This window comes from Xyrauchen texanus, chromosome 29 (genome assembly GCF_025860055.1).
Source record: "Xyrauchen texanus isolate HMW12.3.18 chromosome 29, RBS_HiC_50CHRs, whole genome shotgun sequence".
NCBI lineage: Eukaryota > Metazoa > Chordata > Actinopteri > Cypriniformes > Catostomidae > Xyrauchen > Xyrauchen texanus.
This window is the reverse complement of record NC_068304.1, coordinates 27,560,054-27,578,163: the sequence shown is the minus strand read 5'-3', so window position 1 is coordinate 27,578,163 and position 18,110 is coordinate 27,560,054. Positions and strand designations below refer to the sequence as shown.

At 37.1% G+C, this 18,110-nt stretch overlaps 1 protein-coding gene across 1 annotated transcript in view; it reads right to left on the bottom strand.

The window, feature by feature from the left end:
• Positions 1-9,918, bottom strand: part of LOC127622943 (galactosylgalactosylxylosylprotein 3-beta-glucuronosyltransferase 1) — an 81,623-nt gene extending 71,705 nt beyond the window's left edge. The window contains exon 1 of the mRNA XM_052097135.1: positions 9,827-9,918. The gene's annotated coding sequence lies outside the window, so the exon portion shown is untranslated. The remainder of the gene's footprint in view (positions 1-9,826) is intronic.
• Between the last annotated feature and the right edge of the window lie 8,192 nt (positions 9,919-18,110).

Sequence of the window (18,110 nt, the reverse complement as noted above, 5' to 3'; positions counted from 1 at the left end):
AAAATGATGGGATTACTTCAAAGAGCAGAATGAAAACACACAGAAATGAGGAAAAGATTAAGTGTGGATTTACTAAACATGCTATGGCTCATTTTATTGCATTGTTCCCAACCATGCAAATGCTAAGAAAACCGTGTCACAGCTAAATACCCATAGCCTCCTTGAACATACATGCAAACAACCCACGACGCAATGGTTTTGTCTCAGTCAGTGTTGGACATTCATGGATGTAATTGAGCATTTAACTGAAATATATACATCTCCACACAAACTCTCTGTAGTATCGCAGTAAGCTATAATTGAACATATGCGCAATGAGACATGCAAGATATGGGGATTTTCTCATGATATCTGATCAGTTTTACATCATTTTTCATGTGGGAATGTTTCCTGATGGTTTCTTAATGAATAGATAAAGAACAGTATATTAAAAGAGCTTATTTTGGCTTTGCAGATGAATACTTCATAGTTGTGTGGTATCCATTATGTTGTGAGTGCAGACATGCCTTTTTTTAAAAAAACCTGCTCAGCAGCTAAGGGTTTGTTTGACAAGCAAGCAATTGTCTTGTTCAGTGAAAATGCATGTCTGATCCTTAATGTCTATTTTTGGATTTCAAGGAATAAAGAAAATCATATTGATTTGGAACAACATAGGGGTGAGTAAATGATGACAGAATTATACTTATATTTATGTGAAATATACTTGTATTTATACCTGAAATGTTTTAAGACTAAACAAGAGCCTATTTACACTTAGTGGCTATCTTGACTGGGTTGCTATCTGATTATTGGGAGGTATTCACATTTCATTGACACATAAATGTGTCACCGCAAATGTGATACATGATGCTAATCCTATATGATGCTAATTTCGAGCAGCGCATATTTTTCACCATTTGATAAATTTTGTTTCTAAAAGTTTAAGAGTGTTGAGTGTTGTTTTCGCCCCATATGACAACTATTTGAGTTTCACATATTCTCCATCCATGTAAAGTTTACGTTAGTGATGAGCATTCTGGCTCTTTTCAGTGAGCCGACTCATTCGGCTCAGCTCACCAAAAAGAGCTGGTTCTTTTGGCTCCCAAACGGCTCTATAAAAAAATATATTTTTTCAAGTCAAACAGTTAGCGATAGTTTGACTATGATTGGTGTTAAAACAATTCGAATTAAATTATTTGGGTTCACAGTTTGCATATGCTGGTGTAGATTGCGCCAACTGGCTTTATATGAGATTTTGTTTTGGCAAATTCTACACTGTGCTCTAACATTGTCTACATTATTAAAATGCATCCAAATACTACTGTGCTTCTGATTCATTTTCCACTTTCCAGCTGTTGTTTTCACAGCTGTCCTTCTTCTTTCTCCTCGTCTGCTAAGTGTGTGTCTGTGAGTGAGTTGGCTCCGCCCTCCCTCACGCATCTTTGGTTCATTGGCAATGCTTGTCCAATTGACAGGAACAACAGGTGAGGCAGTTTTGATTTTGTAATAGATCTTTTGATTATTCATATCTTAATTGTTGTATAATTTTATAAATAGATTCGGCTCTTCTGATATGCGAGCAGGCTCCCAATGTTCACCTACAAGAGCTGTCTCTTAGAACCGACTTGTTCGCAAACGACCCATCAATAGTTTACGTATGTAGCCTGAACAGCTAGATGATTTACAGTCGGCCGAGTTGCGTCTATGTGATTGGACAGTTGATATGGAGGGCATTTACACTTGGTCTTTTTATGATTGAATAGCTATAAAAATCTGTGTTTAGAATATACCATCTAAACCATACAGGGAAAGGGTTAACAAATGAATTGACATGGGGTGAGCATTTTAACACAAAAACCAGTGAGTCAGATGCATAAGATATATAAAATACAAAATATCCAGATAATTAAAATTAAAATTAAGAAAAATAAATAGATTAATCTTAAATTAAATATTAACTTAAATGATCAAAACTGTGAAAACCAAATAAAACATCTTTATAAAGCAAAGAAAAACTAGTTAAAATAGAGGTACGTACAAACAAATAAAATGTTCTCCAAAATACTGGAACGCGGACACATTCCCAAAAAAGGTGAGGGACAGATTCATCTACAGCATTACAGAAGGAGCAAAGTGGATCTATTTCACGGAGCATGTTTCTTAAATAAAGATTGACTGGGTAAAAATGGTGTAACAGTTTAAAGGACACCTTAACCTAACCTATTTGTGAGTTAAAGACCATACGACCTGCGTCAGACATGCTTGTGTCCCGTCTCGGGTGTGTTGCGTCATAAAAGTAAAATGTTTAGGTCACTGTGTCGAGTTAAATATAGTTTAATACTTAACACGTCTTGAGATCCCTTAGTTCGCATTTGCACTCCTTCAAGTGTTTTGAATGCAAGAATGTAACGCACGTTTGTGATGTGTGTCCGCGGAAAGGTTGTTAATGTTTTGTTCACTGTAATAAACTTTGTGTTTTTTCACTTACTGCCCTCTGGAGTAAACAGGTGGTACTACAAACTTACATTAATTAATTAACGCCAAGGAACCAAGCAACAAAAAGAACGCATCGCAAGGAAACGTAATGACATGCAAGTACATCTCCAGACTTTTGCTGAAAGTGCTGTTGTATTAGTTAAATACTTTGGTAATATGATTGCAAATTGATTTAGACTCAAAGAAGGATAAATGGTTCTGTTTTTTTGTTTTTTTTTTACTGTCATGCTGCAAAAACATGATTAGAAAGGACTGACTTAGCAAAAGACCAATCATAAATCACTATATCACTCAAAGGGATAGTTCACCAAAAACATTATCTCATTTACTAACCCTCATGCAATCCCAGATGTATATGAATTTCTTTCTTCTGCTGAACAAAAATGTGTTAAATCAATATTTAAGTTCTTTATCATTATAATTTTCCTCCCTGCCCAGTAGGTGGTGATATGCATGAACAATGTGAATGTGAAAGTGAATGTAGTGATTGATCATAAAAAAGGACTTTAATATTGTTCTGTTTGTCACCCATATTTTTCATATCGCTTCTAAAGATATGGATTTAACCAGAGGAGTCTTGGATATGGATTACTTTTATGCTGCCTTCATGTGATTTGGATGCTGCCCATTCACTTGCATTGTGAAGACCTATACAGAGTAAATGACAAGATAATTAAAAATTTTGTATAAACTTTTTCTTTAAGCCATTTCCTCAAATTGTTCTCTGTTCTGAGCACAGTTAGCTCACCATTCTAAAAATATGGATCAGGAATGGTTTGTTATCATACCCTACTGAACCGCATTCAAGTGGAAACTCGCCTTTACTCGCCATGCTCAGAACCTTTCGGCATGATGGTGAAAAAATGCTTATTATATAGTTATAGTTACATAAGTTGATCTAAATTAGCCTCGTAATTAAACCCATTACCATTAATATCTCTCAGCTTTTATCGACTGTATTTATCTAATTTTAAATTGCCTATACTGCTATTCTATGAATTCTTATAACATACTGAGTGGTAAAGTATGTTTGAATGGATAAAATATATTCATACGATGGTAGTATGGTGCTGAGTTCAAAGGTAGGAAAAGGCACAACAGCTGTTAGACCGTTGCTGTTATTTAACTATAAGTAGTGATGGGAAATCCGATTCTGTTCCGCAAACCGGTTCTTTCGGGTTCAAAAAAACTATTCACCGGTTAATTTACGTCATCACATAATGACGTCACTATATATAATGCTAATACGCCGCCGTCGTAGAATACGCGCACAAACACATTCAATAAAGCCATATGTAAGGGCATATTGCTGATTATAACATTTTATTTAATTAAGTTAATTAATTATATATTTTAATATAATAAGTGATTATTGTCATCAGTGTTTCATTCAGTGATCTTACAATACATGCTACATTAAAGTTTTGTTATTAAAGCACCCAATACTGTCACTGATCTACAAACGTGGATGTTCTACAAATATTTAAATCATAAAAAGATTAAACTAGTCTTAATCAACTCACCCTTTTTACAGAAATCATGATCCAGCTCATCACAACTTCAGATATAATCTGCATGCACAATACTCAATATAAAAATGTGTTTACATCTCTCAACTGAAACGTTTCACCAATTCATTCAAGTCCTCGGTTCACGTATGCTCATCAGCTGCTCCCTGATCAGCAGTTCTCAGTATTATGTCTGAAAGAGGTGATATTTCAGTTCAGTGTACTGGTGACTCGCAAACTGCTGTGATCAACTAAATGTACTGCTGACGTGAGAGCTGCTGTCCTCGGATCAGTGTACTGTTGCCTCGAAAACTGCTGTGAATGACTCAATGTACTGTTGACTCAAAAGCTGCTGTCCTCGGATCAGTGTACTGTTGACTTGAGAACTACTGCTAACGACTCAATGTACTGTTGACTCGAGAGTTGTAGACTGGATCATCTTCATACGTTGATGAAACATTTATACAATCAATTCATAAACATGTTCTCCTTCTGTCACTCAGTCAACGTTGTGTCGATGTTCTGACATTAGGGGTCAATCTTGAGAGCCTCGAACACCTCCCATTCTTTGAGAAAAGGCCAATGAGAATTAGCGAGTGGATTTGCATGCCACTCCCCCGGACATAAGGGTATAAAAGGAGCTGGATTGCAATTCCATTCAGATTTCTGACAAATACGCATTCCCCCCAGTGATCCTTCTTGCACAGACCCTGTGCAAGGTCTGGGAGGACGAGGAACAAGTCACCCTCGTGGCCCCATACTGGCCCACCCAGGCTTGGTTCTCGGACCTCACGCTCCTCATGACAGCACCTCCCTGGCAGATTCCTCTGAGGAAGGACCTTCTTTCTCAGGGATGGGGCACAATCTGGCACCCGTGCCCAGACCTCTGGAATCTCCATGACTGGCCCTTGGATGTGACGTGGAAGATCTAAGTGGCCTACCTCCAGCAGTCTTAGACACGATCACTCAATCCAGAGCTCCCTCTATCAGGCAGCTTTATGTCCTGAAGAGGATTTTGTTCACGAATTGGCCAGCTGTCCCCCTCCACCTTGAAAGTATACATAGCAGCTATAGCTGCACACCACAACGCAGTGGATGGTAAGTCACTAGGGAAACACCACCTGATCATCATATTCCTCAGAGGCACCCGGAGGCTGAATCCTCCCAGGCCATGCCTCTTCCCCTCATGGGATCTCGCCATGGTCCTCTTGGGCATTCGGAGAGCTCCAATTGAGCCCCTAAAGTCAGTCTATCTGATAGCCCTCTCTTGCACCTGCATCAGCAGTTCACGTAACACGGTTCAGCTGTTGTGGTGTTTTTCTATAGGGACCCCTAGTGTCACTACATCGACATACCTTCGCGTTGTGTCCCTCTTGCTACAACACTGTACTAGCCGCTGAAATGGCTGGACCTTGTCTCGGCTCCTCAGCACAAAACCTGAATGGAATTGCATTCCAGCTCCTTTTATACTCGTATGTCCAGGGGAGTGGCATGCAAATTCCACTCGCCAATTCTCATTGGCCTTTTCTCAAAGAATGGGAGGTGTTCAGGGCTCTCATGAGCAACCCCTAGTGTCACTACATCAACACAACGTCTCTGTAACACAGTTAAAGGATGGGCAAGGAGGAGGCAAGAACCGGCTTGTCAATATAAATAATATTTAATGAAACTCAAAACCAAAACACACAAACATAAACACACACGACGGACATGCCCGTAATTCTCTCTCTCTCTAACCATTGTCACCGGCCGCCTTTATCCCTCGCGCGCCTCATCAGGCCGATTGGGGACCGGGCGCGCGATATTCCGCCCCGGCCCCGCCCCCCTCCGCTCCACAGTCTCATTCCCTCCATCAGAGAACAGAGGTTACGACAGTAACCATGACGTTCCAGTATGTTTTATTTGTTACACTTTCTGTTGTTCAGAAAAATACACCTGAAACATACATTTCGTCCCTTAATTACATGCATGCTCAATGTCAGCAGCTCAGTATGTTGGACACCTCCAAAAGAGGCGATTCTCAGTTCAGTGTACTGTTGAATCGAGAACTGTTATGAGTGAGTCATTGTACTTTTGACTCAAGAACTGCTGCGACCCAAGCATTCAGTCCAATTTGTGGACTGGTTGGAGCGGTTCATTGCAAAGAAGAGTTGGCTAAAGCAGATATCACCAGTTCTAGGATCATTTTACTCCCGGTTATCGGCTCATATCGATTCTGAGTGTCAAAAACATCCAAGAGACAGGTTAAGATAGTGTAACTTGTGGATCAGTGTTGACTCAAGATGTGAACTGTTTCAAACGATTCAGTCCGATTTAGTGAACTAGTTCAACTCATTGTCTAAAAAGAACTGGTTCAAAAGAACGATTCGTTCACAAACTGGACATCACTATTTCCAAGTACTGCTGATCAGCCTGGGTCTGTGTTAAGCTGTACTCTCTAGCACAAACACTGCAGGGGCAGGATGTGCCACTGAAAAACTGCTGTGCTGGAAAGGATAGTCTTTCAATTCAATTCATCTCATCTGCAACCACCTTGTGCTATCAGAGGTGTGTATGCCCACCTTTATGTGTTGCTGTGTGTGTTTGTGACAGCCATCATGTGTCTGTCTTTTCTAAAGCTGCTAGACTTCTCTTTGACACTCATTTAGTGGTGCTAGACACTCACAAGCAAACGGGAGGTACATGACAGCTGGACTCATGGATTGATAGGGCTGATTAGCCATCTGTCCTTTTAAGGAACGAGACTGTAATGTATTACTGTATGTTTTACTGTAACTGATTTCAGGATTGTTGCTGTTTCTGCCTTTCTTGTTTCCATTAGAAGAGCTGCCAAGTGTTGACCAACCAAGAAATGCACTGAAATTACAGAGTCAATCTACAACAATGATGAAAACACCTTCCCTTTTAACAAATTACCACTACATTACAAATGTCAAATAAACACGTGAAAGGCCTTCAAAACTAATGGACTTGGCTTTAGACCACAGGCAAGTTATAAACAAATGCTAAAAATGCTTTAAATTACTCCATCTTCTAACAGAAAAAATCTTCACTTCAAATACACAGAATTATTGATCTTTCACATAACGTCAAATATCCCAAATGACACAAATATTTTTAAAGAGCCCATATTATGCTAATTTACAGGTTCATGATTTTATTTTGAGGGTCTATTAGAATAGGCTTACATGCTTTAATGTTCAAAAACACATAATTTTTCACATACTGCACTATTTCTTCTAAACCTACTTTCATCCTCTGGCTCAAATGCTCTGATTTAGGTCCTGCCTCTTTAAAGCCCCCCTTTCCGAAAAGTCCAGTCTGCTCTGATTGGTCAGCTGGCCTAGTCTGTTGTATAGAATGTGGATCGGAAATGTAATGCCCCTTACCATAACGTGAAAACTATTGTACCTCTAGTAACAGTGGCGTCGGTTTTTGCTGTACCAGTTTGAGTCCGAAAATGAAAGTTTGGAAGAACAAGCTTATCGACCTGAACCACCTTTGCAAGCACAACTTGAGCAGGACTTTCACAGTGGTAAGTTTTAAATTTTTAGCTTTCTGACAAGTACAATCTTGATTATTGTGAACCTAACAAGGCTTCAAGTAAAAGATACATAGTGCATCTAAGTTAGTCATCTTTTGCTGGAATGGGTGTAGCCGAACTTTTGTCGGCAGAACTATGAACGAAGAACAGAGGCTTACTCCCGGTTGGACATTACCGGTGGTATTAGAGAGATAGTGAGCAAGTTAGCCGTGGACTACCATGGAGAACTTCCATACTTATATTTATATAAGACTCTTGAGACTGACCATTTTGTTACACAGTTTTGGGTAAAACCGGCCTACAGCTGAATTGTAAACCCTTACCAAAACAATTACATTACATAGTAAGTTAGCTGAGCACTACCATGGATCGTATATATAAAATGTACGTTTGTAAAAATAAATCCATCTCCACACTTGATTAATATTCATGATACTCAGAACAACAAACAATCTGCATAATTCTACACAATTGTAGGTAAAATTGTGCCCGCAGCTGATTGACAAAACTGTTTCATCACAATAACATTAGCTAGCAGGTTAGCAGAGGCCTGCATCTGCGCACTGTGTGTACACCATAGCTACAACACAAAACTCTGCATTTGAACCCTTGGTAGCAGATAAATCCACAAATATTGAAGCATACTTACAGGTTGTGATCCTGAAGCACCAAACTGTCCAAACAAAGTGGGCACTGCATCATCTTTAAGGAGTAACCATCTTGAAAATCCGACATTGTTTGTGGTTTTACTGCTAAATAATTAAAATAAATTTTAACTACTGATTCTTAAATTCATCTACCTTTGAAAGTCCAAACAAAGAGGTTTTGCTTTTGCAGTGAAGAAAAGTCTTCTTGATATGGAAACAACACTAACCCAACTTATCATGGCCTCTGCTATAACTACGTTTGTTTGAGGGTGGGCTAAAGAAGCCCTTAGGTGGGCATTATGCAAATATGTTACATAGTGAGGTAGATACTTTACGGAAGAAATGGCTGGACTACAACCATCCGTTTCTTGTACTTCATGAGCAGTGCTGTCTGTGGGAGAGGATAACTCCCTTTTGCTTGGACATTGCTTTGTAAATTTGCAGACCTTTTACATGCACAAACAGCTATATTACACACTAAAGGAAAGGTAAAATCCCAAAAAGCATAATAAGGCCTCTTTAAAGTGAATATTTACATTTAAAGATAAATGAATATGCACATTTGAACAACCTTTTCTTCTTCAGTGCTTTTCTGTATTTTTCCACAACAATTTGTATTTACAAAATGCAAGTTTTACAATTAACAGGCCTAACAACAATTATTACATCTGGTATACTCTCCCTACATCTGTCAAGCTTTTAAATCCATTCTCACTGCCTAGGAATCTTCAGAGGGCTAAAGTGGTGGGTCGAACCATAGCAAAAACTGAAACTACCCACAACCTTGTTGTACATTAATTTCAATAATTTACTGCAAAATAAGTTACAGTAGGCTCACAAACAGTATATGTCTCACATAGCTATAAGCATTTAGCATGACATCTGTTTTGAACATCAGTTCTTCCACTGCACATACTGTACATCGGTTTCAATCTGAGTCTTAAGAGGATTTTATTATTGGTCACTTCATGAATTTTAACTGAATGGGAAGCTAACAGATCATGAAAAGCCAAGTGTAAATACCCTCCGAGATGCATTTGAGACATACAGCAATCCTCAGTAAAGGAATAGTGAGTAGATCGTATCAGTTTTGCAGAGACATAGTATTTATATGGCAAAGCATAAATGGAATGTGCATACACAATCATATAGCAATCTGTTATTCTCAAGATGCATAAATTATACTGTAAATACACTCTAGTTTAGTCTAGAGACCATTTCAGATATAAAAACTTGTAACCGTCCACCCAAAATGGAAAATGTTGTCATCATTTCCACATACTCATGTTCCAAAACTGTATGACTTTCTTTATTTTGTGGAACATCAAAAGGATATTTGAGGCAGAATGACAGCCTCAGTCACCATTCACTTTCATTGTTTGGAGAAAAAGATTCAATGACAGTGAATGCAGACCGATGATGTTATTCTAGAATTTTCATTTTGGAGTGAACTATGCCTTTAAGGCTGTTTTTTAGTTAATTTTTGCTCAGCCAATAATTAAAGTCATTTTGTGGAACAAGTCGATAATGTTTGATGAAGCATTTCATTTGCTCTTCTCTACATTTTGTTTTCCACAAAGTAAGCACAAAAGGGCAAAACGACTGTAATTGCAAAGGCAGAACGGAGGCTCGTAGCAGCTGGGAATACTCACAAGTAATAGTGTGCCCTTTCTCCTCCGGCCAAAGTGGACACTTTAGTAATCCAGAGACTCAATAATCCTCACAAGTCCCAGGCAAACTGGAGGGGGGGGTGGAGAGCATGGAATCGGAGGATGGGGATGTGTTTCTCAGATTGTCAGGGGCTGTCAGAGGCTCTGAGAGGCAGCTGCCCTGGCATCCAGACCACGTGGGCTGTCACGTCCTCAGCATGCGGCTGTGGAGACAAGAGGGGTCATCTGTGAGGGAGAGAGAAAGGCTCATTCTCATTCTCAGACAAAGGCGTGCATTGACAATGGGAACAAGGGTTAGGGCAGGATTTGAGTGGGCATCATTCATTACTGGAGGTAATAAATGGTGGGAATACTGTATGTATAAACATTAGGCTGAACAAAATGTTGCGCATGGCTTTGTTCACACTGCACCTGATTCCAATTTGTTTTTCAAATATAATCTTTAAGATTTACACCGCATTGGCATTTTGCAAGTGACGAAAAGAGAACTGTTTGTTCAGATTTACTCAGTATCCCATATATCTACATTGGATGTCATAGTAATGACTTAAGCATCAGCATGATGCCAAGATACTTTCTTCTACAACAATTGAGAATAGCTCTCAGTGTGGAAAGAAATGATAGAAAGCTGGAAATCTTGCTCATGTCATATCATGATACAATGACAACATAATTTTCTGTTGCATTATTGTATTTTATATATTCATGCATGTGTTCAGTTTGAAACCACTCAATCATCATATACACTTTATATTGAATGTTCTAAAGTTCACTTTAAGTGGTTAGGGTTAGAAAAGAGATGCAGACAGTTATGTGTATTGTGTACGTTACATATGACAAAAAAACAAAAAAAAAAAACCAACTTGAAAACCATTTCCAAATATTTTAAGTAGACTTCAACCCATATACAAATGTGGTTTGGATAAGATATGCAATTTTTCTTTTTCTTTTGCTGTTTACACTACAAAGAGCTAAATTACTTTGAGTCAGATACAGCATTTGCTTGAAAAAAATAAATGATTGTGCACTATTTAAGATGTACAGTAAGTCATACAACTGCAGTTCTTATAAATAAACTGTTATGGGTAGATTTATTTTTTTTATTAGTATGGCAATTAACACTTGTATAAGAGAACCATGAGAAGGTGAGAATGAACAATGCATGCACATTCTTTGTACATGCTTTGTAAACTGGTTTTCATTGTGCTGGTATACAGTTTTTGCAAAATCTTTATGCCTAGGTGAGAAGTTTGCAATAACCTGCAGAAACTGTCATAGATTGTTTTTACACTTAAATAGTTTTGACACAAGCCTGCATTATAGATAGAGTTTCTTCTAAACCAGCTTTAAGGGAACCAACTTTTGATTTGGATTTTTCCACCATCTGCTGCCTATACTTTTTGTTGGAGGCTTTGTCCCTGCTATTCTGACATCTCATTTAATGCTGTCTATTTGTATTCACTATTAATGAAGGAGAAAGTGTCTTCTGAGTCAGTAAAGAAAGGTATATGCTTCTGGCTTTGAGCTGTATATTAATTCAGTGTAATGGACTAAATCACATTTGAATAATATAACTAAAAACTAATTAAAAAAGTAAATGAGTAGTTTAAGCTGGTAAATTGATGCATGTCCAAATATATTTGAAATATATATAATTTGTGACATCTATCATTTTACAAGTTTTTCGGAGTAAGCACTCATACGTCTCTAAGCCGTCTGGAACACTTTGTCTGGAAACATCTGGCTTACATTATTTGGAAAGTGTTTTGTCCTTATTATTTTGTATAAACATATGATAAACATATTGACAGTTGCAGATTCACATGCATTTTGTGAATTTGGAACCCATTGTCAGGAAAACTGTGTTCTAATTATTGTACAAACATCTGATAAACTTAAAAACAAATAGCAGATTCGGATACGTTCTATGTGAATTTGTAGAACATAACTGTGTTTTGGAAGTGTAATGTTCCATGTATTATACATAAACATCTGGAAAAAAAAAAAAAACACGTCTTAAAAATAAGAGCAGATTCACAATTTGCACAACATCTGGAGCACATCAGGAAGGTGTTGCATATCATTGTGTAAAAACATCTGATAAGCAGAGTGCATCATCAGTGCATGAAGCAGAGTGCATCATCAGAAAAGCATAGCATTCTAACTATTGTGTTTTAACATCCGATCAACATCTTAAAAATAGCATATTCACAAACATTCTAAGTGAATCAGGAGCACATCATCAGGAAAGTGTTGCATTCTAATTATTGTGTGGAAACATCTGATCCTTAAAATCTTATAAAAGAGCAGATTCACATACTGTGCATTCTTTGTGAAACTGGTCTACATAGTCTGGAAAGCATCTCATTCTTATAGTGCACAAACAACTGATAAACATCTAAGCAAATGAGCAGATTCACATACAGTCTATATGCATGTGGTCCTCATGTTCAGAAAAGCTAACATTATAATTATTTTGTTTAAACTTTGAATACAGATCTTAAAAGGATCGTATTTTCCATACATTCTATGTGAATCAGATGCACATTGTCTGGAAAGTGTTGCATTCTACTTATGTGTACAAACATCTGATTAACATCTTAAAATGAGTAGATTCACATCCATTCTATGTAAAACTTAAGCAAATTATCCAGAAAGTGGTGTACAAGCATAAACATTTACAAGGAGCAGATTTGCATATTTTCTAAATCCTGACCTGGCATTTTAGAGATGTACTGTGTAGTAGATCAAAATACTCTTCCACTCTACATCAATGCTATCAGGGCTGTGAACTTTTTTTTTTTTTTAGCAATTTTTGGTGCTTATATGGTTTTTACATGAACATATCCCAGAGGACTGTTAAACTAGTGTCCTCTGAGAGTCACTTCATGTGCACTTATGTGCTAACAGTAAGGGGTGTACAGCTGGATGTGACCTGTGACGGATGAGGGGATTAATATTGATCGTGTGCCAGCCCACAGACATGGGGGATGATGAATCAACAGTCCATTGCTTTCTATCTGTTGCCATGTTGTCATTGAGCTCCCCAATCCCCCCTACAGTCAACGTTTCTTACAACATCAACTGCACCATTAATCCAGTGGTAGAGAGCTTGGAAAAAAAAAAAAAAAACATGTCAACCTTAAAGAAAGTCTAATTTTCTCACTCTCATGATTTTCAAACCCATATGACCATAGAAAGAAAGTAAGTCAGGTTTGGAACAACATGAGGTTGAGTAAATGAGGATACAATGTTCTTTTTTGGGTGAACTATATCTTTAATATCCCAATGAAACTATACTGCTGTCGGACCACTTCACACATCTCCATCTCTGAAATGCACAGGTCTTTTACAGTCTGTGTTTGTCTCCATGGAAACTACTCCTTTATGGGGGATATGTAGTGGAACCCTGAAGTCAGGGGGGAGGGATAGGAGTGATTGGAGAGAAACAGAATATTTTATAGGGAAATAAATCCATATTTCCTTGGATCGCACAGGTATCACTTAAATTCTAAGGTAGTGCTTGCTTGCTCTCTGAGGAGAAACCATATTTTAATATATTTCAGTGTATGTTTTTATAAGAGTTCTGAATAAATATGTGAAATGTTGCAGTTAAACACTGCATTGATCCAGTCTGGTATCAAGTTCCATTGCATCTACAAATCATGGGTGTCAATTAAATCTGATAATGGTTCCTTCAAACACTTCTGTCGACAGACACATTCAGAATTCTGATGTCAAAATTGCATGTTACAAGCTTTATCACAGTGGGTGGAAAAAGCAAAGATGCAGTGCAATGACAATAGACTGTCTGCTAAATGTTTGATGTGTGTGGTAAAGTGATGCTTTCGATAATGGCTGGGTCCTGGTTTGCAAGAATGTATCTGTCATTTAAAAGAAAATTGGTAGGTTTTGTAATGCCAGAGAATGCATCACCCATCTTAATCGTCTTGGTTACTGTCATAACCTCCATTCCCTGATGAAGGGAGCGAGACTTTGTGTCGATGTAGTGACAACTTCTGCTACCTACCCCCCAACCTCTGCCCACCCACCTGAGGATAGGTGTCAAGAGAGTGAATGCTTGATGGAGATCTATGAGGAGAAGGGAGGCACGTCCTACCAGTAGGCAATCGGCTACATCCCTCAGTTAATCTGCTTCTATTTGAGTATAATCTTAACCGCTGGTCATGATGATACCAATTTCTCTTCTTTACAAAGCCATGAAACAATAGAAAGAAGTGGACAATAATGGCTCCTATCCAAGAGGACTCTCATCCACTTTTACTGCACACAGAAATGTATTTTATTTCGAGATGGTATTTGATTGCTCAGAGGATAAGGAGTGTTCACCTTATGCACTGTGAAATTGAAACATGGGGATGTGTGATTGAAAACACGTATTTGAAGAGCAGTGAGCACCACCTGAGGAGATTTTCAATACTTGATGCAGTAACAGTGGAAATCCTGAGGACACAGGTGTCCAAACTTTGAAAGAATACAAAGATAGCTTCACCACTGGATTCAATAGGTCTGACTAGTAATACAAATGCCGATACGTCTATGTGCCTTGCTGTCTTGTGTTCTTTTCACTACATATGACCTAACCCACAGCAAGGGGGCCTATTTATTGACTTTGGACACAGTTGAATTGCTGAGGCAAAGTTGAAACTTCTCTTAGCTTCCCTTGAAGGAAAATCCTCTTTGAAACATTCTGCAGAGAAAGAAAGAGGGTTCCACTAAAACCTGCCAGCTGCAAGCATGCTGATATCAGCCATATCTGGGTATTTGCAATTCTCTTGGTCTAGGCTTTGAGTTCTGGCACACCTGTGAGGTTTAGCTCCACTCACTCGCCTGGTTCGTGGGTTTCAGAATGCATGACTTTTTTTTTAGCTAGTGGGTTTGAATCACACCCCTCATCCTGTGTAAACAGATATGCCAATCCATGCGGGATACCAGCCAAGTAATAAAGGTGGACAGGAAGGCAGGTTCTCACCAAATTCTTCTCAAGGATATTTGGTAGGACATAAGTATATCAATTACTGTAAAACAACACTGCTGAAATAAGATGACCTTTTTGCTCACCAAGGTGAAGCAAATGTTTGAATGTGCTATTAGTAACAAAAATAAATCCAAATTAAGCATGACAGTTATTGTTTAAATTGCAGTGAAAAACATTAATTGGGCATTCACAGAAGTCCTTATGTTCTTTCATTATCTTTTACTGAAATATTCATGTTCCTTCTTCTTTTTGTCAGTTATGTGAACTGGGGTGTTTTATGTTACATTTTATGTTGTTTAGTTCAGTGGTTCTCAACTGTTGGTATTGACCCAAAAATGGGTAGCTGATATTTCAGACTGGTCTCATGAAAATGAGATGACCATGGCAACATTTTTGCAAAACAAAATTACGTGCTTTATTACATGCAGTTTCCCAGTGAAATGTCCAGTGAGGGACACCAAAAGTTAGTTAACTGTGTCATATTTAAACAAGGTTTTAATGCTGGAGGTTTTATTAAGTAAAACATACCTCCCTAACCTAAAACTTTAACCTAAAACAAACCAGCAGTGTCCTGAAAGAAAATGAGAGGTTACCAAAACAGACACTCTTGCCCTAAACCAACACCTAAACCAAACCGATAGTGTCCTAATATTTTCTTAAGCATCCATATAATTTTGTGTCGATTCTATGGTACTTTGTCTCACATGTTAACTTGTCTGTTTGGCTTGGGCTCAAACCAGTGTTATTACAGTTTTTATTTTTTTTATTTAGTTTTATATCAATCTGTCATTCCAAATTAGTTTTAGTTTTAACTTGTTTTCACAGTTTGTCTGTTAGTTTTAGTTTAGTTTTCATTTTCTCAGTTTTAGTTTAGTTTTAGTTATTTTAGTTTTAGTATTTTTCATGGCTGCCAAAGCAGAAGCATTTACTGGTATAATTAAAAAATGTCTTACATCATTACATTTCTCAGGGCAGTCTTGTTGTTACCTCTATCTATTTTTATTATCATATTTAATTTGGATTGTAAATGTTGCACATTTTATAACATAGGGTGAATAAATAAAAAAAACACTTTGACTTTGAATATGGGTAAAGTGACAAAAGTTAACTAAGTGACAAAAGTTAAACTTGATCCCCATTGTATCTATGTGATATTCCTTAGATTATTTTAAATCATTTATTTACTAATCTTTGGGAAGTAAACAATTAAAGGGATAGTTCACCCAAAAAGGAAATTTCTCTCATCATTTACTCACCCTCATGCCATCCCAGATGTGTGTGACTTTCTTTCTTCTGCAGAACACAACGTAAGATTTTTAGAAGAATACCTCAGCTCTGTAGTTCTATACAAATGCAAGTCATCATGTTACAAAACTGTCTGTTCTCACCCAAAACTGATTCGATTTCATCAGAAGACATGAAATAAACCAATTAAGGATTACTTTATGATGCCTTTATGTGCTTTTTAGAGCTTCAAAGCTTTGGACCATTGACTCGTGTTGTATGGACCTACAGAGCTGAGATATTCTTATAATATCTTTGTTTGTGTTCAGCAGAAGAAAAAAAGTCAAACACATCTAGGATGTCATGAAGGTGAGCAAATAATAAGAGAATTGTCATTTTTTAGCAAAATCTCTCTTTTAGTAATTTTTTTTTTTTTTATCTCATGTTTAAAATTGATGATTTTTACATGTGGATATGTGGCAGAGCTCATTTCATGACCACTGGTGGGAAATGCAATGGTAAAGAAAATCACAGAAATTTTAGGTGTACTGTTTGCTAATGTTACATAATGATTTATTATGTAAAAGTGTTACAAAATATTAGAAAATACATTTTAAATACTTGAATAATTTTTCTCTGGGATTTGGTCAAATTAGGGTCTTCAAAAGTTCTACTTCTAAGTATTAAGAATTTCTTAATATTTGATTTTCTCTAAGGTAGAAGACATCCTAAGCTTTCTTCAAAGGTATAATGTCAAGTTATGTGTGTTTGGATCATGATTAAAAGTGCCAAGACATTTCCAATTTCCAAAAGTTTCCTACTTCGCCCAAAACTAAAACTAAACTAAAACTGAAATGAAAACAAGATAATTTCTAATTTTGTCTTAGTTAGTTTTAGAGTAAAAAAAAAGGATTTTAGTTTAATTTTATTTTAGTTTTCGTTAAATATAAAAACAAGTCCAACATTCTATCAGGTAAGCCACGCAAGCTAATCATGTTGAAATAAGTGCGTAAATGTTGGTGGATCTGTAATGCAAGGGTTAAAAATGATTGTTTTTCAAATAATGCATTAGATAAAAAGAATGTTAGCAATAGAGTGAAAATAAGTGTTTATTAAGTAATTATCAGCCGTTGTACTGTAAAAGTAAAAAAAGCACAGGTAGCTCCTCTACTGTTAATTTCAACAGGAAACTGCGGTGAAACTCAGAACACGGCATGTAAATCTCAGTTTGCAAAAATTTTCATTCTATGAGACTTGGTGGATCCTTTTTGATAGGGTCACAGACAATTTACAAAATTGTTAATTTTCATATTCAGCCTATACTACATAGTATAATTGATTTCCATATTTCTGGGTCTATGCAGTTTATGGGCAGATTACATTTTAGTGTTTGATTTGTAGGACAATTTTGTTTACTTTTATATGATTACTGTAACAATTTTAGTATTGTGTTGGGCCACCTCTTGGTGTCCTATGTAAAATATGGGTCCTGAAACAAAACCAGTTAGGAACCACTGATTTAGTTATTGTTTATTTCATATTTAAACATATTTTCTGTCCACTGCTCCTGAAAGGGCCACTCATGATGAAATGTCGCCTTTTGTTTTGCCACCTGTGTAATGATGGCTTTGTTAATTTCCTGTAAGTTTTTATATAATAATTTTTTTTTTTTAACTGCATGATATACAGGCACCAAAATTAAATCCTGTAATGCCTGAAAGATGGTCATTGTAATTTTTACTTAGAATTTCTGGCAACCACAGGAGACACATCAGATTACTGGAGTTGTTTTCTCAGGAGAAACACAAGATAAGCAGGTGACTTCAGCCAAAGTTTTAATTTGATCCTTTAATCTCATTACTGTCTTGGAGACTAAATTAAAATGTTAAAGTGACCTCATGTGTGATATTTCTTTCATATATGGTCTATATTCTATCTTGCAGTTTTGTATTCTTGGAAGGATGATACTCATTTTGCAGTGAATAGTAGCTTTTAAGGAGCTATCTAAAGAAATAGCCCTCATATTTAACTCCAGTCCTTCCT